The following is a 24674-nucleotide window of genomic DNA, read 5'->3' as shown; positions in this document are numbered from 1 at the left end:
TTTGACTTTCGGAGTAACCCAGGTATGCACATCAGCCATTCTACAAACTGCATATGGAGCTTAAATTCTCATTTAAGAAAAAAAAATTAAAAATAAAAAATAATGACTTGCTTCCCCCAAGAGACTAAGTGCAAGGATTTTTTTTTTTAACTCTCAAAATCTATTGAAGTCTCCAAAAGTTGTTTATATAATATTTTGCAATTGTGTCTCAAGTTCTCAACCATATAACAGTTCTAGCTGGTTAAGCACAGTTCAGACAGTCAGAGATAACAAGACTTGCTCCTTAGAGCTGACAGCCTTAAGTCCTGATTCAGGGAATTATTCCTAAGTCATGGCACCATTTAACTGAGATTGATGGGATTTGTGCAAGTGCTTTGATTCCCTCTGTACCAAAAAAATTAATGATTTAATTTGTTCAATTAATGACCATCATCACTGCCATTTTTACTGTTAAAGAACAACAAAGAATTAATTGTAGTTTGAGATTGGTAAAAGCCACAAAATCTAAGTTACATTTCTGTCACAAATACTCAATACAGCTTAGATTCAGTTTTGGAGTCCAGTCTTCAGAGCATTTAAAATGGAGTCTGTTATTTGATGAGATGGTTGCAAAATTTAGACTTGAGATTTGGAAGGCTGCAATGCGTGTCAACGGAGATCAGGCTCAGACCTAAGTAGTTGGAAAAATATTTCTGAAATGAATAGTAGTTATTCAGAAAAGCTACTCCTTTTCCAACATAACTCACAGGTGGACTGGAATAAGTGGACCTGTTCCAGTTCAATGAAGGATTAAGCTAAACACTTCTATTTTCAAAGTAGATTAGGTGAAACAAGAAGACATTTTGATTCCCGAATTAGAACTGTCCACACGTGCACTTATGCAGGAAGAGCTTTTGCACTTTAAATGCAAACCTTACTTTCATCCAAATTAACTTTCAAATGAAGGCAACAAGCCTTGAATTATTGTGTCCATTGTTTGAAAATTCATAGAAAAGTATTTGAATGAAAAGTAGGCTTCTCAAGTTCGTACTGTGGGCATAATCAGTTGTAACAGTTCTTGCTAGGTAATGACTAGCCTGATTTTTAGAACCTGTTTTGGATTTATAGTGACTGATTGTGTAAAAACTAGTGATTCCAATAAGTGCTTCCAAAAAAGAATTTAGTGAATTCAAATGTTCTGAACAACTGTTTTAATTCTCCAGCAGTTCAAAACTAGACTTTATGGTGAGAGAAAAAAAAAGACTCATAATTACTGAGAAGCAAACACCTAATTTTTAATGCCAATATTTGTTACCCCAAGTTTAAATTTCTTGGATTTGTTACCCAAATATGATAGAGCCATGAGAAGAGATGGTAACTCTGCAAATATTGTCCATCTGATATTTTATTTTATTGCAGGACAAGGTACCAAATCACTGCACAAACCTCCTCCCTCATTGCACTTATTGTTTGATCCACAGGTTAGTTTTACCATTGGTTTTAACCGCAGTAGAGTGCAATTATGCAAATCCTGGTACATATGCATAAGGTTAAATTACATCTTGCTGTGTAGCCTTGTGCTGCCACAAAAGCAACCCTGCAAAGTATATAACTCCATGCACTGTTACAAGTCCTCTGTTACGATTTGTTTTATGAAGTATCTTCATATATTCAGCCTCTCATGAAAAGAGGTCCAGGATTATAAGCTTCATTCTGAAGTATCTTCACACACAACCATGTCCACTGAAATATTAGAGAGTTTTATTGCAGGTTTGGGCCAGCAGTATTTCAAGTCCTTTTTATTCAATGGCACGTGAGGCAGCATAGTCATGACATATAACATACCCTTATACATTCGTTTCAAACAACCCTAAAATTCCAATGTTTCTTCCTGAAGGCAATGTCTTTATACAAGGTCCTATCAAAAATAAACCTGCAATAAAAAATGTGTATGTAAAAAAAGAGATTTTTAGTTGAAAGCATAAAGCCTGCTCCTCCATCAAAGTAGTCATTTGGGTTAACTTTGAAGCTTGATATAAATATTAGCAAATGTGCAAGATTTATTGTTGTCTTTACACAAAGCAAAAGGGCATTAAAAGTGCCCCAATGTCTTCAATGAATTAAACTCATTTCAGTAAATGTAGATGTGTTTCAGTTAATGGCTTTGTTTATAATGTGAAGCAGCAATTATAAGCTATATCTGGAACACTGATAAACTCATCCAATCACCTCTTAGATACTGGCATGACCAATTTAAAGGGGACTACTAAACTTATGCCTGCTAAATTTCCATTTGCACACACAACTGCAGTAGCTGGAAATGTGCAGTTTGATTTCCATACACAGCTTTGACTTCTTCACAGACAGTGCTAAAGACAGGTATCTAGAATTCTACTGGAAATTTGCCCCCTGTGACTCCTTACATGCTAGTATTCTTGACATGGTCCATCCAACTGTTTTCTGAGTTCACATTTATATAATAAAAAGTCTTGCAATCCATTATGTTATTAGAATGGAAATGCCTGCCCCAAATGCTCCTGTAATAGATCTGATACTTTGAAAATACATTTAAATATCTAGACTTAAATATCTCCACTTCTGCAGCTCATTTACCCCTGGGAGAAATCAATAAAGAAAATTTAACCAAGAAACTTGCAAAATAAATATCTGATAGATCCATTAATATGCAATAATAATCAATAAGGAGGGCTTTCCTAGCATTAAATGACTAGCTGGAGGAACCATTAACTGTGAGAAATTTCCAACGCAGAGTGGAATGTGATCTTGAAAACACTTATGCACATTATCAGTCCTCATTCTTACAAAATAATCCTGATTTGTGAGAGCCAGATTTACTCATTAAAGTAACATCCTGCCTAAGTACCATAACATACCTATTGTTTCTTAGGTACATTAATGAAGTACCATTTTTTAGACCATTTGTTAAAAAGTTCTGCAAATACTACTTACAAAACTATTTAAAAAAAAAAAAAAAAAAGCAGTTGCTTTCTTAAGAGCTTTAAATTTTAAAGTTGAGTTCTACGTTCCCATGGATACACTGCTTCAGTCCTATAATGGTCTTGCTTCAGCACAGTAAGCAATAGGGAAAGGGACTTACTCTGAACGTTTCAATAGGCTTAGCACCTTCATTAGCTAAGTGTTCCTCCAGTGGAGCCCAATGGGATACACCTTTTTTTTTTCCTTTTTCATTCTCAGAAAGAACTAATTCTTGTTTGTGGCCCTGCAGTTGATCTCAGCACAATAAATATGCAACTGTGTCATTTCTCCCCAATACACCCCAGGCACCTTTCTCTGGCTGGGTCACACAGTGTCAGGTGGTTGCAAACTACTTGTTATCATCCCAGATCATTTGTACAACAGCAAGTATCATCACTGACCTCCCCCCTAGAAATGTGAAGTTTTTCGTTTATACACAGAACCCTGTTTTCTAGAAAAATTCTTAGAATGATGGAATGGTTATCAACACAAATAACAATCAAATGCCTCTGCTCCAAAAGAAATGAGTTATTCTCAGATGTCGCATCAATCCCATCTTATCCAATTGTACATGTGAGGAATAATTCTCTGATGCTACAGGTTGTTCTGCTTTCTTGCTCTTTGATGAAGATGATCATTATGCTCCCCAGGATAGGTCTCAAAGACATTTTTAAGGAAAGTCCTTGACAAAGAGAGAGCAATCTTGGAAGAAAAAGAGCCTATAAAGAAAAATAATTTTCTTTAGATGCAAAGGAGGCAGAGAAGGGTAATGTATTTCTCAAAAGGTCAGTAATGGAATACACAGCTTTTCATCCCTATGTCACCAGTTCAGATACAGCTGACGTTGCCAGTGATCAGAAGTGGTGAGTTTACAAATGCTGATAGGCTGCAAAACATCCAAGAGGCAGAGTGATTATCTACAGCAGCATCAGAGGTGGAAAGAAGGCAAAATAGGGTAAAATTAATGTTAGCTTTCAAAATAACATGAAAACACAACTCTAGACAGAATACAGTTAAGAGAAAGCCTGTCTTCATGGTGAGGTGGACTAGTGACCTAACAGCTGTTTTCTACAAGATGTTTTCAGATCTAACAGGACCATTGCTACACTCAGGTCAAATTAAAATTTTCCCCAGACTAACTTCTAAGATTGCTGCTGGTCTTTCAAACATTCATCAAAACTCCTCTATCATCTGGTCCATAAAAAAACCAATCATCTATGCTTGCTAGGTTCAGAATGGCCAGCAAAGTTAATTATAAAGTTACTTTTTATTTAAAATATTGTTGTCAAGTTCAATATTTAAAAAATCATTACCACATTCACTATTTTTAAGGTATTCCAAGTGATGCTGAATGTCAATGACTGTAAAGCTAGCCTGTGCATCCTGTATCACCATCAACACCATTAGTTTGCTTTTACTGTCTTCTTTCAAGTTTCATGTAGTCTCTTCAGCCCTGGGGCTATGTTATCCTATCTACTAACTAGTACATTGGATTCTGATACTGCCTGGGCTTTCAGGACACTGCTGCAGAACAAATCACCATCACGATCAATATCGGGGGAGCCGTGACATTGCTAGATGTGAGCTTGGCTCAGTGACTCCATTAGCGCCATCAATACACATCCAATGGCCATGTGAGCAGCTATGTGATGTAGTACTAGTCACTTCAGAAGAATCATTGACTGACTTAGTGCACAGACACAGAACTGACAATTAAATGAACTAACAGCTTCAATTTACTTGCCATGATCAATTCAAGCTACAGTGCAGTCATGCAGGGAAAAGTTACGAACAGCATGATCAAGCCTGAACCACAGCTCCCATTTTGTGACACACAGTCTCCCAATAGAGAGTTCTTCTGTCAAGGGCAAATAAGACATCTTGAAAATAATTTTTCAGTTAATCTTAAAGGTGGTCTTTCAGACACAAGGAAAAAGATTTTGGCCAAGAAAACTATGGAACAATGAAATGGAACAGCTGCTGAGTGGGCTGCAGATCTTGTTTGCAGTGAGAAGGGAAACATCCTGCATCTAGAATGGAGTCTACTGAGTATCTGCATATAACCCATACCTGGGTCTGATTCTCTGCTGTCTCGCATAATGGGTATTTAAATCTGAGCAAAGACTGTGAAACATAGTCACTCTGAGCAGACTTTTACACCCACTTTGCAGCCCACAGAGCAGGACAGTGGAGAGCTGGTCCCCAGACCCAGCATAGGAGCTCCGTGCCATTATGTGCAGTAAAACCTACATTTACAGTATGTTTTTCCAGGCTCCTCCTCGTCCACTTTTTTTCTTCATCCTGAATACAAGAATGGTTTATTTACTTTTCATATCTCTATCCTGTCTGAAAAAGGTACAGCACTCTTTAAAACTGATAAAACACTAAGTCACACTGAAGTGGTTTTGTGAAACTCATCCAAGTTCTTCAGTACAATTGACGTGGTTTCCTTTTAACATAGATTTGGCAGAGCTGAATAGACTCCCTGGAGACTCCACAGTTATTTTCAGTAGCGACAAGAGCCCATCCCAAACATAACTTTCAATCTGTTCATCCCTCCTTGAATACTAAGTAGAGCCTTTTCCTGTTATAATGTACTGAAACCAACCCTGTGTAACAAAAACACCTCCAGCACTCCAGTACCACCTGAATTACTTTCTAAGATATGCATCCTAATGCCACAGTTGCTCTCCTTATTAGATGTAGATCAGGCCAAAAGGACTGTGCAATGCCTTTTATCCAACCCTACCAGCATGGGAAGTTCCACTGGGAGATACACATTTGTGTCAGGGGCAGCATATAGCACCTTGAAATTTAAAAGAAGCACTAATGAAGAGAGGATGCACCCAGAGGACAACAGAGATTTAATGCAGGCCAGAAAGTGTTGCGATTCCTCAAAAAAACACAATTAACTTCCAAAATAAAGTGCCAACTTAGTAGTAGTTCTATGTAACAGTATCAGTCAAAAGCAACAACAGAGAGAATTTACACCTTTTTTTTTTGGCCAGTGACTCATATTTTTAAAGGCAAGTAAGAGAATTCCCCACCATTGGTCTTTTAATGCATTTGTATAGATACAGGATCTCTGCAAATGCAATGCTGTATCAGTTTTGGCAAAGGCATGGTTATTATGGAAGCAGTAACTTTGATTTTCCCAGTAACTGTCTGCACATAATCTCACTAAAGTCTTACACTACAACAATAAAGTTTGGAGACTGTTTTCATGGTGTTCATATTATTTTTTCCTGGACTGCAAGTTTATTCTAAAGAAAAGAAAACAATTAAGATGCATTGTTTGATTGTGATCACTCATTCAAACAAATGCATCATTTACAGAAAACATTCCTCTCACATTTCACATTCTCCAAGTTTATATAACAGTGTACCCCCTCTTTCCAACAATTTGCATGCAAAGTCTGAAAAAATGTCTCTCCTAGTAGGAAAAAAACCTTACCCACACACATGCTAGACACCTTTTAATGTCTTTTCCAAAGGAGATGGGTCTCAGGATAACATGCAAGACATGAAAGGCCCAAAGACTGCATACAATTCTCTTGTGAAACAAGAGACACGATGCTCCGACAGCGCAGCCAGCCTTTAAGCATTACTATACGTCTGCAATCCAACCTGTCTTCAGTCCCACAGCACAGCTGCAGTCCCAGGGGGTGGTTTCCCGCAAGCCCATAATGCCAGGCTGGCTACTGGCTCTGACAATTTTCACAATTCCGCACATCTCAGCCCCTCTTCAGAGTGCACGTATCCGAGTGCCGGTGCCGGGGGCTGATCGGCCGCAGTACCCGGCACAGAGGCACCGCGACAACAGTGCACACCTAGAATGTAAAAGGGGATCTGAAGAATAACTTACCCTGACAGATAACGGAGCCAATTAAAAACAGTGACAGGACGTCTGCGCAGCTGTACAGAAATCTCTGACAAAGGAAGAGAAGTGCAGTGCTATCCTGCTATCGCTGCTCAGAAGAGAATTTCTACCGACTTTGCTGGGCGTTGTATCAGTCGAAAAGTAGCAAAGACACAGAATTTTGTTGTCTTAAGAGATTTCTCAGTTGCATGACACATGCATTCAAAAGATAACAACTTCAGTTTCCTATTACTATGAATGCATTAAGCTATGTTTAATAACAAGCACAGCATCACAAATATCCCTGAAACCACTTTGTTTATCTTCTGGCATTGAATTTGATATGACTAGAAACACTTCAAAATTTGTTAAAATAATTTGTAAGCCAAATATTACCATCATGGAAGCTCACGCAAGTGCTCATGCCTGTGTACTGGAAAAAATATGAATAGCACATTATATTTGGCATGATTAGTGGGTGGTAGTAAAACATTGTAGAACAGGTTGTAAGAACAATTTAGAGTGGTACCGAATGGTTGTATTATTAAATTTCAACATATTGTTTAAGACAGCAAGTACATGGTCTTGTTCTACTCTTTAAATTATTATTTATATGGACTTAGCTGTCCTCTGTTAAATAATGTCATATAACCATTGACCCAAAAAAGCAATTGATCAGCTGAACAACATAGAAAGATTTAGTATCTGTATACAACGCAGCAGCCTTTTTGCAGTTTGTGTACCTAAGATGAAGTACTATATAAAACCACCAGTGCCATTCAGAAAAATGTGTCTCCAAAGGAAATTAATTAGAATTACTTTAGCCGCCTTGTTCTAGGATTGCAGCCTAATGCCAAATTTTGCCAGGAAACCAGTCCTGATCTCTTCCTATTCCTATTGCTGGCTGGCGGCAGACAGGGGGTGCAGGGGCCTGGACACTTTATTTTGCATACATTATTGACTTCTCAGTTTACCATGAGTTTGACTTCAGTGGGAGTCGTCACCAAAAAGAAGACAAGACTTGGTGTGTGACCAGCTCAAAAGACAGTTCATTCTCTGACTACTGAACATTATGTAGAATATTAAAAAACAACTTTTGCAAAACCCAACCGGTATAGGCTTTGTTGCAAACTGCTGAAGGGTGTACATTACCAGTATTTACACTACCAGCCATTTACTAGTGTTCACCCTACCTCCTATAGTCCTCACACATCCTCCTGGAGAGGCAGTCTCAATGCAGCAGTCCCTCCTGCACGCTCAAAATCTACACCACGAAGAATCCAAACAGTTCTCCCTCCTATCCTGTACTGAAGGAACTATTAATTTTTTTAACGTGCCACACAACCGACTGGTAACACCAAAAGCGACATTCCCAAGAACAAGATTGGGTAACAGATTTTGTTCAACGCCTTTAAGCCTTTGAATGACAAGATGTCAGCAGCCCTGATCAAGCAGTCATAGAATCACAGAGTCATAGAATGGTTGGGGTTGGAAGAGACCTCTGAAGGTCATCTGATCCAACCCCCCTGCTCAAGCAGGGTTACCTGAAGCAGGTTGCCCAGGATGATGTCCAGATGGCTTTTGAATATCTCCAAGGATGGAGACTTCGCTGCCTCTCTGGGCAACCTGTGCCAGTGTTTGAGCACCCTCACTGTGAAAAAGTGTTTCCTGATGGTCAGATGGCACCTCCTGTGTTCCAGTTTGTGCCTGTTTGAGTCCATAGCCTGATAGAAAGATGACAGGGAACAACCAGCTGGGGTACTAGGCACAGTGGCAAGGTAAGCAGGCATTGCTACACGAGAAGACAGAAACTACTCCAAACCTTTCTATGCACAATTATAGGCTCCATACACATAGGGACCTGTTTTTCACTCTTTTAATGGTCCTGTCATGAGGTTTGTGATACAGCTTCTGTCACAAGCACAACTTGCACCCCTTCATGCTCTCCTATCCCTATCAGAAGGTCAGCCTCCATCTCCGTAGTGATGGGCACACTTAAATAAATTGCAGTGAAACTTCTGCAAACCGTCACCTGGAAAGGGCCAAAAAGCCTAATTTTGTTCATTATGGAAGCTTGGAGGCAGAAGTTTGAATCTTTGTTCTGTTTTTTGGGTTTTTTTTCTCTGGTAAAATATCAGTTTAATGTTTTCGGAAAGATTTTGCCTTTTTTTTTTTTTTGTGGGCAAATCATCAAAGCCTATTAGTGTAATACTTGCTATCGTTCATTTACTGGAGAAAACTCGTTAAACACATGTCACTTCAAAACTGCGTGACATAACATGAAATTGAAATGACCTTTATTTTGGCACACTACTGCACTGACTTAGAGTATTACTAAGACCCAAGTGTTGCCTGTTTATGAATGCCAGTCAGGCTACTAGTGCGGCTCTAATGTGCTCAGAGACTGTGCAGCCTATGAGCAACTGTAACTAACTGCAAATAGTGAAGTAGCTGTGGGGGAAGATCCACAGCTTATCAGGGGGAAAAGCCACTACTTTGAGACAATAGATTAATTTATGTTGGAAATTTGACTAAACAGAAGTGGAAACGTTGACCAATTACTCACTTTTGTCAGATGCTTTTTCAGTGTTTGGCCTCCTGTCTTGCAATCCATGAACTTGCATCTTGGGTCTAGGTTACTTCTTCCCATACATATGGTTCTCACACCAAGTCTGTAAGAGTGACAGCTGAATGAGTCACGGTCATGCTTAACTTCAAGCACAAAGGTGTCTAATTCTTAGTCTTAAAAATGCACATGACTGCATCATAAAAAGCCACAGGCTACAACACAGATCTTCAAAGCACTGCCACAGAGCGCACAGATGTGTATGTCAACCCTCTTGCACCCACCGTCCCACTTTCAGGACTCAGGATAGTCAAACAAGAGTCAGATTTCCACTCATTTCCTGAGGTTGCTCAACAGCTTTGGACAGCATCAGATGGATGCTGTGGATCACTAAGTTTCTGTCCCCTGGACCTTTTAACACACATTCAGCCGTCCCCCTCTCTCATCAGGGGACTCCTCCTGAAGAGGTGCCGAGCTCCAAGACAAAGACATGACTGATTCTTATATCTGTTCCAACAAGGGGCTCCATGGCTATAGCAAATGCAGCATTTCACTGTGTCCAACTGAGGTCCTTCTCCTGAGGCCTAACAACACAAAAGACATTTTGTAATAGCTCCCTTTGAAATCAAATTAGTAATGTTTCAAGGCGTGACCCGTAAAGGGCTGCTGTCCAGAATCTACATGTGTTTGACAGATACATCTTCCACCTAACGGGCCTCTTCAAGAGTACAGATGGAATCAAGATGTGTGAACAGAGCTCCAAAAAGAGAGCCATGGGATATCAGGATACACAGCAAAGCACTCTATCTCAACAGATAAAAAGGAAACAATATCAGATTCAGATACAGTGTGAAATAGCTCACTCCAGCTGGTAGGACAGATTCTAACACCATTATATAGGTGAGATTATTGCAGAGGAAGATGCTATTCCATATGTGCAAAAGCTAGCAAAATACAGCCCAAAGTAACTATATAACCTTGTGCCAACTCCTTAAAAAGGTCATACAAAGTCACAAACTCCTTTCCACATATGTCCATACACTGCAAAATGCTAAAAGTTACTGTGAACTGTAGCTCTGTATACCCAGGTACCTGATGGGTTGGAGACTAGAGTCTTTTGAAAGCAGCTTATTTTTACCTAGCTAACTAGCCATTTGTTAGCTGAAGGACTAAGCTTGGCAATTTATGCACAGTGTGTGTTTGGTTTCAAAGGGCTAATAAAGATCAGGGGACAACATTTCAGAGATAAACACGTGGCACAGAAACTGTGGGTCTTGAGGGTAAAACAAAATGAATGGAAAAGTTAGAAAAGAAGACAAGTTTTCAAGTTTGCCATGATGTATTTGCTTATCTGCCAGAAAACTAACCACTCCATTGTCCTGCAGGGTGAATCTCTCTAGAGCAGGAGTATGAAGATGAGAACCCCTCCCCATAGCGTATGAAAATGAGAAAGCATTTGGTGGCTGGCCTTTCGAAACATCCAAAGGTCCCATTTGAATGTATAGAGAATTAATTTAAAGCAGGGCAACTTCCTAGTGCAGGCCAGGGCTCAGCTCCATAATACTTTTTCACATGAATTCACAGACAAGAAAAGAAAAATCACACTAGTATATCAAAAACCCCTACAGCAGCCAAATACAATGAAACACCTGCTGGCAGGAACTCTACCAGCTACGACTTGTTGCCAGTGTCTCCCATCTGAAAAGGCGACACGACTAGAGATGAACTATATGTATTTTATAAGATGAAACAGAGTACAAGGCAAGGCCCTAAAAACAGATAGGCTGTGCAATCTACACTACGGACCAGCCACTTCTGAAAAGAAACCAGATACTTTAGGCTAGGACTAGGAGCCAAAGCTGAAACACCACAGAGAAATGCCTGTGATTGACAACGGCAGAATTCACTGATGGTATAACTCAACTTATATCAGACTCCCAGTGGCTCATTTCTTCAACGACCTTCAAGTTCTGCCTCCGCTAACAACAGGAACGGCAATCATTTCAGGAAACAGAACAAATTCCTGCCTTCTCACAAGAAGAACAGAGGAGCATGCAGTACTCTTACACAGTTCTGAGATAAGGTTATAGCCAAGATTTGGCCCAAGTTTATACATATCAAGATTTTCAGCTGCATTTGATTACTTTAAAATGCCATAAATCACTCACTAACACTCAAGATTTTCATACAATTTTTCCAGGAAGTTACTTTAGTGACCAGGGAACTGTCACAGCGATGACAGAACTATATGCAAGTGCCATCCTGATAAACCTGACATCCCTGTGAGACGTGTGCAATAGGAGATTCAAACCCTGATATGAAGGACCAACCCAAACAAGGTGGGAATTCAGCTCACTCTCCACATTCAGGCAGATCTCCCTGCTTGGACTGCGAAGGTGGTCAGTTGTCATATTGAGTTTGGTCATTAACAGCTGTTCCTCAGGACAGGAGTGAGAAAACCAGATCTCTACCACTAGAATTTGATGGTCAATGACTTTGCACATGAATCCTAGTGTGGCCGCAGCTCTCTCTCCTGAATTATAAACCTAGTTAAACCTTTGATTAAGGAGTTAGTAAATGAATGGTAACCTGATCACTGTCATCTGTATCAGCAGCAGAGTTACACCCTCCCATTGTATCTGAGGCAGTAACTAGTGTTCTCCATGTGACTTGTAAATAACCTTGGCCCTGGAAACTGTGCTGTTGGAGTAGTGGGTAAGAGGAAGCTTTTAAAAAAAAAAAAAAAAAAAAGGCATTAAAACTAGGACTAAAGCCCAAAGGCAATGATCAGTCTGTCTCACAGACTGTCACTCAGGTTGAGCTGATGCTTACGCACCGAGTTCCCCCCTAGAGTGGTACCTCTTTCTTTCCAGTCTATCATGACATATTTACAGCTTTGTCTCTCAGCTGTCCCTACTGAGACTCCAGGGATCCACACTGGCCCGTCATGAATGTTATTTTTCTTGAGCTACTACTGCTTAGAGCCAATAGAAGATATTCAGCAAGGAATTAAGAGTCTGTGTTAATGTGATTTCTGTCATCCCCATATATCCTGGATTAGGTTAAACATATTCTTTCTCCCCTTCCCTGTTTCAGCACTGCTTCCAAATGTATATGGTATAGAAGTAAGCGTGCATTAGCTACATCTATACTAGAAAATTGAACAAGCCTGGGACTGTTCTTCAGGATTACAGCTACTGGTTGCAGATAGTTCCTATTCATACTACTTAACCTTCTTAGCCTCCAAAACAAGATGGTCAGGTACGTATTCAGAACGTGTCCCTGGTTGGAGTTAATCCCTGAACGGTGCCTGTAAATTACTTGGGAGAATCCTAGTTGGCCCAGGTCTAAAGCCTGCCAAGGACTCTTCTAACACTTCAAGTGTAGACAACACAGTGCCTGGGAATGTTTCCTCACAGTTTTTTCAATAGTATAGACATTGCTGTAGAGAACAGAAAAAGAAACTCAAAATCATACAGAATCCAATGTCTAGTGTTTTGGTTTTACAGTTGCTTTCTTTTGTTTTCATTTAAACTCCTGGTCAAAACTGCCTTACAATCCACCAATATATCCTACTGGTTTACAAAACTATTCAATGCTCCTAAGAAGACCTTGATTAGTTGTAAATGTATTATCAAACCTGAGTCATTATATTAGACAGAGGAAACACTATGGGTAGGTAAATTATTCAATCACACCCACAAATGATATAAATCTTTCAGACCAGAAGGGGTCTAACTGTCTTTCAGACCTCCATGGAGAAAGAGGAGAGACTGAGTCTCTCCTAAGGGGGTACCCACAAACTGTATCGTTCAGCAGCTCTAAAACAGAAACTGAGTCATATTAGAGAGCAAGCAAGCATTCACAGGTCTCTACTCTAGAACAGAGTACCCCATCTCCTGTCTGAGTGTGACAGGTCCCACGCTAAGGTCACTGGTTATCGGGTTATTCAAGCATTCATTGTTGATGCAGAGTCGATCTGTTCCTGCTCAGTTATGCAGCTAGGCCACATCAGCCCTCAGTTTCACTGTCCTTTCTCAAACAGACATGCAGACACAAGGACAGTGGTTTCAAATCCTTACGGAGTAGAAAAGCTCTCTGCTCAGAGACAAAAATCCCTATCTCTCCCTGGTATCATTACTTAGTAGCAATAACTCCAAGGTGTTGAGACCACATTTAGCTTTACGGAATAAAACATAACAAGCTGTCAAAATGTGCATAAATAAATTAGAGTCATTATTCCAGCTTAAGGTTCTGGGGACATAAACAATCCTCTTGAAGTTCGCTGTGACATATTTTGCAGCAGGAGCCAAGCATTAAAATTACGTCCTGTATACAGAGAGCTGTAAATGCATTCTGTCTTAGGGCCTGGCACTGCGGCGCAGAAACCAACAGGCCTGCCTTGGAATAGAAAATAAAGCAGTCCGGGGCCAATTCCCTGCCCCTGAGCACAGGTTTTATGGCACAGCCTACGTCCATATGGCTAAACTCTGTCCTTCTGCTCACTCCCCAAAGAGGAGTCCTCATCCATATCTGCCTGGCTCACGCTGCTGCCCTAACCCATATCCAGACACCGTTGCAGAGAGTGCTGGCTGGCGCAGGCAAAACCATGCAATGGAGCACGCTAAGAGTTAAACACCACAGGTCACTTCATGCCACTGCTCCTGGCCCTGTCCAGGTCACTAACACAGGCACAGTCTGGGACTTCTGCTAGGATATTACCCTAAAACATGTTTACCTTTCCGTAAGAGACTTCCAGTTGCATAATAAGAAATGTAGTAAGCAAGATCCAAAAAAGGCATGAGGAATGAAGACATACATAACGTTTCGTGTGTTTAGAGACATAAGGGAGCTGTACCAGGTGAGACCACAGATCCATCATGCCTCCAGCACTAACCAACGGCACAAACTTTGGAAAAAGTATGAGATCAGGGTACGCGTGCAGTGATACTTCCTCAGTACACCCTCCTGCAGCACTCCGTGACTTGGGGACTTCCTGAACCAAAAGTGGTATCTTGGTATTTAATAGCCCTCTGAGGATTCTTCTGAAAGAAAATGAACTCTGGATTTAAATGCTGCATAATTAAAAAGTCAATGAAAATAGGCTTTAGCAATTTGAATTATAAACAAGGAGCAAACCTATTCATTCAGAAAATGCATTTTACATCAAAAGAACATCAAAACAAGGATGAACAAGAGTAGTGTCATTAAAAGACAGTATCAAGCTGAAAGCTACAATCTCTAAGAGCAAAATGGCACTGACATCCTCACAGAAGGCTTTCGCTTGGGGTCAGTGCATACAAACCCAAACCAAAACAAATTTCATAGCGTATTCAAGACAGAACCTGCTGTGACAGAAATCAAAACAAATGGCTAATAACTCAGCAGCAAAATGTAGGATCCCTCCTATTTTGCAACCAACAATTTTTATAGCAAAGTTTTTTCCTGATGTTTTCTGGTATGGCCCTTTAAGGGTTTGAACAACCACCATAGCAGCTGTGTCTTTGGGTCCTGATGGGTACTTTTGAGCTACTTGCTAAATCCATATTAGGAGCTGAGGCAGCTGTGGCAGTATGAAGAACTGTTCCACTCCTGAGTGGGAAATTCCATGAGATAAAACATTCTTGCATTTTGTCCAGCAGAAATACTGTATTTCCACTGAAAATGCCATACTAATAAGCTCACTAGTGATGTCTTTTCTAGAAATAAATAAGACAGAAAAAATTTCTGATGCTCTCTCTCTGTCTCCCCCTTCCCCCCCCCCCCCTTCTTTCCTCCTTCTCTTCAAAGTGGGAGCAAGGTGGTAAAAACAAAGAGCTAAATACATTTTTTCCCCCTAATAATAAAAAAATGGATATTCCCTTACTTGTCCCCCGATGTATCAAAAAAATACCATGGGAAAACCATTCTGCTTTCCAAAACTTGTTGTTTACCACGGAAAGGAAAGACTCCCTAGAAACACACCTAACACAGAAAGGTTCTTGCTTGCTCTGTGCTTACTCACAGTTCAGTCACAGCCACGCAGGTGCAAGTTTTAACATCCATGATCTGACTCCTCTGAGACTTCCCCTCACCTCCATGTACTTTGTAAACATGACACAAAAGCGTTCCAATATTTTTATTTGGGAAATTAGTGAAAACCTACACAAATTAATTTGGAGCAGATGATGGCACAATTCTGACTAGAACAGAATTCAAGAAGAATGCGAAGTCTTCAGCCAAACTTGGGAAGGAGGTATAAGGTGCTGCAACGCAGAATTCTCACATTCTATGTATCACCATCTGATATACATTAGAGGAATGCTGGTTATGTCATTTGTTTCTGTTCTGCCAAAAATATCCTCATGCAAAATGGTGACAGCAGTACTGCCAACCTCACAGGGATCCTGTGAGGACAATGAACTGCTTTGCGGAGTTCCTACACTGGGCAAATATTAGATGAAGGATTGAGGAGCCCAGCACCACCCTATGGCCTCCTCATATGTCAGAGAAGCATACAGGGCTCTTGGCATGCAAAGCAGCTCTATTCATTCTCACTTGTAAATACTGTTGTTATGGATTGTCAGCTACTCAAAAGAGCAAAACACAAGCCCAGGGTTTTGCCAGCAAAGGCCGTGAAGCAAAAGCAGTTGTGATCTAGCTGTGAGCACTAGATACCAGCCAGGGCAACACAAGAAACACAATATCCAAAGTCACACAGGAGTAGGATGGGATCAATTTATCAGCCAACAAACTCAACATAATTACCACTAGCTATAAACAAGCTGATTGCAGTACTATTTAAACCTAGTAAATTAGATTTCCTTTCACCAGGAGGAACAATCTGTGCTCTGGTGCTCTACTGTGGACTGACAGGAAGGTAGGGAACCATGCATGCCGCTGGGCAGAGATCTGTGATCATTTTACCTAAACCAGCATTGGTCTGGATTCCTTCAGATCACTAATCACCTTCAGATTACAACACAACCACCATACCAATGCAAGACAAAAATGAACTGTTTACAGCTATATGTGTAAGATCAAATTAAATAGGGAAAGGGGAGGAGGGGAGTGCAGGACGAAAGAATCTAATAAAATCAGATCAGAATACATTTGGGTTGCAAAGCATTTAAGAAAAAAATCCAGAAAAAAAAAGTGTTAAATGATCCTTCAAACTAACCAGTAACTCTAGTAAGTCAGCCATACAGCAAGGGCTCAATGTTCAATACTAGCTTTATAGGGAAGGGAAGTGTTTTTATGATGTGGAAACTATAGTGAGGGTAGCAGGTGACACAAGCCCCTCAAAAACATTGCATTTTCAAAGCAGTTTCAAACATCCTTTCAGAAGGAACAGTCTTATATGACAGTGTCCTCAGGCCTCTCACACCCCATCAGTGATGTCCATATCTTGGAACACACATGGAAAAAACAGAGGCATCTCTACAAGGTATCCCTGGAAACAGGCTAATACACAGAAAAGGCAGCTTTACAGAAAGACACCGTGAGGTTCCCCATTTCTTTTCCCCTCAGCCTATGTTGTGGCAGGAGGAAGGGCAGACATAATAAATATGGGAATCCCCCAAAAAACTAAGAAAGGCTTTTCTGAAAATGCTGTGTGTGCAAGATTATATCCTACTCCTTTCCCCTCTGGTGGTTACAGTCCAGATTACATAGGCACACCTTATCACTGAAGACAGACAATTAAATATGTGAACGGCTGTCAAGTAAATGGTCTGTGTTCTTGTGAAACCATTTCACCATTCTTCCACAAACAGGAAAATATTTAGCAAGAGGTGTGCAAACTGGGCACAGATGCAAGAGTGCGATTGAAAGGTGGGTGTCATCTGCTGAAAGCAGATCTAGACAGAAGGATTCAGCATGAAAAATATTTCCTTTGTCCTCCAGACTTAGAATTTTCTTCCTCTGGCCTGAAAATGTTCGTTACTTTTATTCTGAAATTTCGAGTGTTTTCTGTTCACACTTCCAACAACAAATTGTCAACTGTGGTCCCGTATTTACAGTATTTCTCAGAAAAACCTATTGATCACAGCAAAATATTCCCCTGCTTGCTCACATAGACTAAAGCATTTGAGCCATTGGAAAATACAACAGAGAATAAAACATCGGCCATTAAAACCCACTTACCCAGTTTCTTTCTAACAGCCCTTCAGAGCTTCAGTTCAGTGACATGAGAAACTCCCAAATCTGGAAAGTGGTCAGTCTGCAGAGAAAGTACTTTCCGATGGCTTTGATGTGTTCTGGTGAGACTCTACATTACTCCAGAAGCCCCGGGGACGTACACTGTAGTAATATAAGGGTTGAAATTTGTCCTTATATTTTTGCACCACTAAAATCCTACATAATCCTCATTTTGAAGACTTAAGTGAGACTTAAGCAGTACATAGCCTCATACCAGGTCTTCTTTGTGTTGGCACAAATTTCACCCAGGCAAGACAATATTTGCTCAGGTGCAGTACCTTGGGAGAGAGTTAATCCCTTTCATTTCTGACACAATAGTTATTATGTACAATAACTAATAAAAGCCACTCTCGAGATCGACAACCTACACATTTTCAATTTCCTCTCATGTACTCTAGCCTTTCATAAGCTCCTTTGATCCTGTATAGGTGTCAATCTTTGTATGCATATAGGTCACAAGAAAGTTCATCTCACGTTAATAGCCCGGTCACCTTCGGATGCATTGATTTTAAGCAATTTCCATTTCCAAATTTCAATTTATCATCTTATTTCAGTCACTCCATTATTCTCAAAGACGCCAAGCTACAGGGACCGTGATTTTGCTTCGACTCCATATTAAAGAGGAAAAAAAGTCGAGTCAAATATCAGAGCTTCCTTCTTGCCTGGCCAGTTGGAGACACACGTGCAGACTGTACCCTTCCCTGTCACGGGAGAGGTGGGCCATCTGAGGCAGGGTTTACTGGGACTCCTAACCCAGCAGTAATAGTCCTGAGACAGCGATCAGACAGAGATCAGGCGAAACGTGGAATGGAATCACACAGGCTCAGGATGCCTTGTGAAACCCGCAGCGGGGGCTCTGGCTGCGGGGAAAGGCAGCGGGCTGCCTGACAGAGCCCTAAGGCAGGGTGCTGCCTCGGGTGTCCGCACGGAGCACAACCCTCCCCTCCTCTCCCTCCAGCACCACAGGCCGAGCACAGCCCTTCACAAGGGTACACGCTGGACGCTGCCGCAGCCTCGACCACCCCTCCCAAAGTAAGACGTCCTCCATAGTTTTTCCCCTTTTTCCACAAACCACCAGTACCAGATTAATGCACCAAAAGTCCTGCCGCCTTTGCTGCTTCAAAGAGGGACGGATGCTGCCAGCGACAGCATGCAAGTCAAGAGGGACTGGACTTGGTCCTTTCTGGGAAGGCAAACCTTATAGAAATGTTTGTTTTCACTCTGCTGTTCGACATTCCGGCTAGTGGGAAGCTTCAGGAACTTGTTCCAATGGCTTGTTTCTCCTGCTCCCTCCCCTGGCAAACTGAAATCAATATTGTTAGATTCTTTTAATTCCCTTAAAGATTCTCTCTCTCTCTCTCCCCCCCCCCTCTCCCTTTCTGAGGTCACACAAACTTTGCTTTGGACTCCAAACTATTCATTTTTCACATTACTCATTTTAGGTGTCTGAAAAGCTTCTTACTCATCAGCCCGTAGAAGGAAGTGTTCCTTTTAATTTTTTTTTTTTTCTTTTTTAAGACAAATAAGAGATACATATCTCAGCAACAGAAATGAAGTCTCTTCTATGACATCGCAACAAGATGTCTATAAGCCTGATTTGCAGCCCCCCCTGGGCACACACTTGCTGGCTTTGCTTCACACTCACTCAGAGCCCTTTACTTCTGTAGACACAGCAAAAAACTGTGCCAGTTGAGGAAATCTGGGGTGCCTTTTCATCCAGGTAAAGTAACTGCAGGGAACCGTAGTGAAGTTGAATTCATTTCTCACAGGCCACTGAACACTGTGCTGCACGTTTAATGACTTTTGGTAGCCATGAGCCTAAGCTACACTCTTAACTAGAGCTTAAAAGCTGCACAGCCCAGTGTCGGCCTCCAGAGCTCAGCAAGGACTCCTGTCAGCAGTGCCTGGAGAAGAGATGAGCATGTAACACAGGAAGTGGCTTGTGAAGCAAGCAGCTCCCTTCCTCATTTACCAAAAGTTCCCTTTTCTGCTCAGCTCCTCTCCCAGACTCGTTTGGACTAGCAGAGGAATATACCGGTGCAGCCCTACCTGTCAGCAGGGAAGAATGTTTGTGCCTCTGATTCCTCTCTCTCTTTACCAGAGCTTTGCTCTTGGATGTCCTCAGGCTCCTGATAACCTCCTGATGTTACCGCAGCTGTTTGTTTAACATAAACCCATAAAATTCTTGAGGTTGCTGCATCGCCCTTTTCTCCTGTCCACACCCAGGACCTCCTCATCTTCTTACATACAGTAAACAATTCCCCGCAGGGTCCACATTTATTGTGATAACTAACAAGCCCATTAAAACTTCAGCTCTGACGCACACTATACAGCAAGCTTCAGTGCACTGCTGTCAGGTAAGACTTTGCTGATGCATTCAGACTTTACCAATAAAATAATATTTGTGTTCTCACAACCATCTACTGAAGTCTCTCAGAAAGCCATACCAAGAGCTACAAGGTATTTTTAAGAAAGGAAAAAAAAAAAAAAAAAGAGAAAATATTTTTCCCCATAGAGACTTCAGCAAGTCTAAGCTTATGTAGACAGGGTGGAAAGCATTTTGCAAAGGCAAAAAGCAGATGTTGTCACAAAGCCAGTTTTGTCCAGCTCACCTATACCATTCCTTTGGTTCAGAAAAAATTGGATGCAAGTAGCACCATAATCAAGTATTTCTGGTTTGGCCCCTGGGTGGACAGAATACAGCTGAAATCCAGATGATCCACATTTTTCACATCAGGTAAGCCAGGATCACATACAGGGCAAAACAAAGCAATTTGCAAATGCCCCTATCTAGACTTCAGGTCTGAAAAATATGCTGCGCTGCTTGTGCTTGTTTGGAAACACTCTTAAGTCTAAGTCAGCAAGAAGGTCTTTACTTGCTGCATTGCTTCATGCCTACCTGGGACGACGTCCTGTGCAATTGTTTGTACAGCTGGATAGAGCATTCAGGATGTCTGTTTGAGGTGCGAGTCCTAATTCCCCTCCCCTGCGGACACTTGAGAATATATTCTGGGACAGACTATATTATGCACAATTTCTTCATTCAGTTTTCTCTCCAGCTGAGACTACCTTTCTGATAAATACATACGTCTACATTTACACAAATGCATAGGCATATATAGCTAAAAGAGAGAGAATGAAAATACTAGTCAGTCTGTATTGACAACCTTTGTTTTAATAATACAAATATCTGAAAGCATTTCTTTGTACATACCTTGCTGTAAGTCCACAGCCTATTTCCCAATCAAAGAACATGTTGCCCATGCAACAGCAATAAAGCTGTCATACCGCCTTCGGCTGTAACTTGCAATCTGTCCGTATCCAATACTTCACTGAAAAAGAAAAGGTGCAGGCCCTAAATCTGTATGAACTGACTGGCAAAGGGCTGTGCTACCTAAAGTTCAGCTCACTTTTTTCTTGGCAAAACCATTTAAATCCTCTAATGTAGATTTATGTCATTTTGTCTAGATGCCTTCCCCACAGAGGCTTCAGATATTAATCATGCTTCCTCCACAATCATGGAAACATCCCTGAGTTAGCATGAAATTACTTTTCAATTTTTTTTACCTCTTCCCTCTCCTCCAAAATACCTGTCCTGGCTGAAAATGCCACATACTATATTTTACTCTTATGAAGAATTTTATCTGTGATAGTTAACAAGATGCTGCAAACGATTAAGACTGTAACATCTTCAGCATTTCTTAAACTGTTTTACGGACTTCGCTGCTGCTTGGTCAGACTCACGGACACCTGTAAATTCAATATCTTTAGAGGTATTTTCCTATTTCACAATTTCAAAAAGTTCCAGACTTGTGACTCATTTTAGAGATAAATGGCCAGCAATAAACTACTCACCTTTTTTTTTTTTTTTTTTTTTGCTATGTTTCATGTTTCATTAGAAGATGCAAAACACCCTGACAAACAGGAACTGAAAAAGAAAATATTGGAGCAGGGAGCTGTGTTTGTAAAGATGTCAGTTTAATATATGCAAAATGAAAGTTATTTTATAAAACCTATTAATAAAAAATATTCCCAAGCTAAACCAGAGTCAACTGCTGTATTTCTGCTCTACTTTAAACAATATTAGTTTCATAACTAATTATCTCACAATTACTAATATTTTTCCTTGATGAACTCTGCTGCCTCATCCTAATGAAAGTGCTGCAAGGTAATACAGCAGTTACATGACAATGCAAATAGGACCCATTCAATTTGCACAAAAAAAGGTTGCAAGGAACAATTAGCACTTCATTAATATGATATAAAATGCTAATTTGCCATATATCCCAAGTGACTCAAAACTCCTTTCCATCCATATGTGCAAATAATAGTTAATATGATGCAGTGTGTGTGAACCAGGTTCATGGTGCATTAGCTGGAATCCCTGTGTCAGTTTTCTGTATAATAGCTATTAGTTAATATGAACAGTAGCTCATATTTAACCTATGACAGCAGTGTTAAATGATAAAAGGATCTGTTGGCAGCAATATCTCATAATTCCACCCCTGTAAAGTTCTCCCTTCCTTGCTCTCCAGGATGAAGTATTGGAAACTGACTTCTAATCTAATTTATAAAGCAGATTGAAATGAAGTGCTGGTAGCACTCAGCTTGGCTGCTCAGCATTTTGAGAGGCAAGATCATTCCTGGTGAATCGCACAGCTCAGGCATTCAAGCACTCACTGGCAGCTTCTAATGATCAAAGTATTTGACTTAAATAATTGATTTATTTATACCAGTAAAGAAGCTCCAGGGGGTTGTGAATATTATGAGATATAATCACACCACTAGGGAATTAGAGACACTCAGATGTGCCTTGTGCCTGCTAATGCCCTGCGGGTGTGATTAGGATATCACACATCAAAGGAATTTGCTCTAAAATTTTTCATATAATAAATTAATAAAAATAATTTATTTAAATAATTTCACTGATTTAATGGGACAGATCTGATGCAAGATGCAGTATGCGGAGAACTACAATGAAGTGTGTTGATCTAGGACAGTACACAAGCCCCGACCATCTTCAGTTAATGCCCCAGTACCAGCAGGATCCTCTGGCTAGTGGGTCCCTTACGAGGTATTAGCATCATCTCAAAGCTTATTGTCTGTGATGGGCATTCCCAGAGATTTTAGCCAACCTGCATTGTCTGAGATGGAGTAAAATGGTGCTCCTTTAACAAATCCTTTCAGGAAGGGAAATGTTGATTAACAGTGACATACAAGGTGGTACAGCATGCTGGCACAGGCAGGCAAAGCAATGGCTGCAATACTTCATGGAGAACCCAGGCTCTGCTGGCCAGATTGTTTATTCAGGTATTTTAACAGCTACCTTAATGGTTTATATGGCTTGACCACTGCAGACTGCAAGTATTTTACAGTCTTTAATACAATTCTCACCCCAGAATACAAAGACAATAGGGAAATGTTCTTATTTCAATTGCACTCATAAGAAATTGAGTTAGAGAACAACTAAGTTGCTCAAGGGCACGCTGACAGTCTGTGCAGACCAGGGGATTAAACTTGTACTGACTTTCTGCAGCATGCTGCTATTCTAGAAATACACCAGCTTTTCCACAAGGATATTACAGCAACAGGCAATTAACATCATGTTATCTTTAACCTAGCATGCTGCAAGGGAAGTATATAGATGTTTCACTTCCAGAAGTACAATCCTTTCCTATATCCCAGGATCCACAGGGAAGCATTTATGGCAGTGACAGGAAAAACAAAGGCATCCTTTTAGAGAAGAGATGTGCGTAACCTCCGTAGATCCTTTCAGAGCCACAGACAGGCATGAAAATGGAAAGCAGTATTTGGGGGCAACTTGTGCCTTGGACAAACTAGTACTCCAGGTGCAAAATACGATCGCTGTCCTTAGGTTGTGGAAAGAATGAGCAAATAAGATTTTTTGAACCAATCTCTCAACTCCCCCGGGGTCAGGCCTAGTCTGTCTTATATTGCTTTAGTGCCCTCCTAAGATGTTGCAAAAGAACTCCAGAGCTGCAATGCTGTTTAAACAAGTCACGCAAGTTCTAAGTAAAGAAATCAACAGCAATTATAAATTCCTGCAAAAGTACCATCTTTACCACTAAAATTAGAAAGGGAGAGGCTTCAAGGGATTTAATCATGGCCATGGGAAAAGCCTGAGACCGTGTTCAACTTTTCCACACTTAAGCTTCATTCTCATCCTTGCATAGCTGTTCTGATTTTGGAACAACGAGCATTGTGTGTGTTGGCTGGGCCCTTTATCAACTTATGCCACAGAATGAGGTACCCGGGGGCATATCACAAATCCGATGTCCACCATATTATACATGTTTTTATTGCAAGGGTCAGATCTGAAATCAATTTCAAATGCACCCAAAATTCAGCCTCTCTCACTTAGTGAGTTCAAAAGAAACTCTCCTGTTTTGGAATTTCAGGATTTGAACTGAGCCTGGAGTCATGCAGTCCACTACCAATTAGTCTGACAGCGCTACTTGTAGCATGCTGTGTTGAAAACAAATGTACAATTTTTTTTATGTTTATAACCTCCTTCCCTTTCTTTACCTCGTTTTTCCAACATGCACATAATAAATACAGTCTGTCCTACAAATGCAGTTTCGCTAGAGTGCACAACAAGAGGACTTTTTTCTCCCCAGCACTAGCAGATACAGCACCATCCACTCAATGGAATGTGGCAGAGGTTCTGTGAGGGTGCATACCGCATTTAGGTATGGCTGAATCTGCCCATATCGTCTTGTAACATGATGGGTATTTGCTTTGTACTACTTATGTTCCTCTTCTGCCTGGGTTCTCCCATGCCAATTTACCCTTATTGAATTGAGTTGAATACAATTACCATGAGGAGTCAGAAAAACTCAGAAACAGTCTTCATATCTAGGCCCACCTTTAAAAAAGAAGTACAAAAAGTCAGTAAATCCTTGACATACTTATCATCATTAGAGACAGAGTCACATCACCAACTCTGACCCCAATTTCAAATTCTTCCTGTTTTCTGTGACCGTCAACTTGAGCTTCAACAGCTACCTGATCTGAGGGAGTCCCGTGCTGACTGGGAAATCTCAGATGTGATCCCAGGTTAGATTATAACACGGT

At 40.7% G+C, this 24674-nt stretch overlaps 2 long non-coding RNA genes across 5 annotated transcripts in view; both read right to left on the bottom strand.

Moving 5' to 3' along the window:
• Nucleotides 1-24674, bottom strand: part of LOC115351179 — a 161621-nt gene that overhangs the window by 7173 nt on the left and 129774 nt on the right. For all 4 annotated transcript variants that reach the window (XR_005934009.1, XR_005934006.1, XR_005934007.1 and 1 more), the window contains one exon: nucleotides 9402-9507. This is a non-coding gene — a long non-coding RNA (uncharacterized LOC115351179). The remainder of the gene's footprint in view (nucleotides 1-9401; nucleotides 9508-24674) is intronic.
• Nucleotides 19209-24461, bottom strand: LOC115351180. Its single transcript, XR_003926729.1, has 4 exons — nucleotides 24281-24461; nucleotides 20794-20911; nucleotides 20479-20701; nucleotides 19209-19734 (listed from the first exon to the last, which is right to left on the bottom strand). It is a non-coding gene; the product is annotated as an uncharacterized LOC115351180 (long non-coding RNA).

The sequence above is a fragment of the Aquila chrysaetos genome, chromosome 15 (genome assembly GCF_900496995.4).
Source record: "Aquila chrysaetos chrysaetos chromosome 15, bAquChr1.4, whole genome shotgun sequence".
Classification (NCBI taxonomy): Eukaryota; Metazoa; Chordata; class Aves; order Accipitriformes; family Accipitridae; genus Aquila; species Aquila chrysaetos.
The sequence above is the reverse complement of the archived record's forward strand: the minus strand, read 5'-3'. Positions and strand labels throughout refer to the sequence as shown.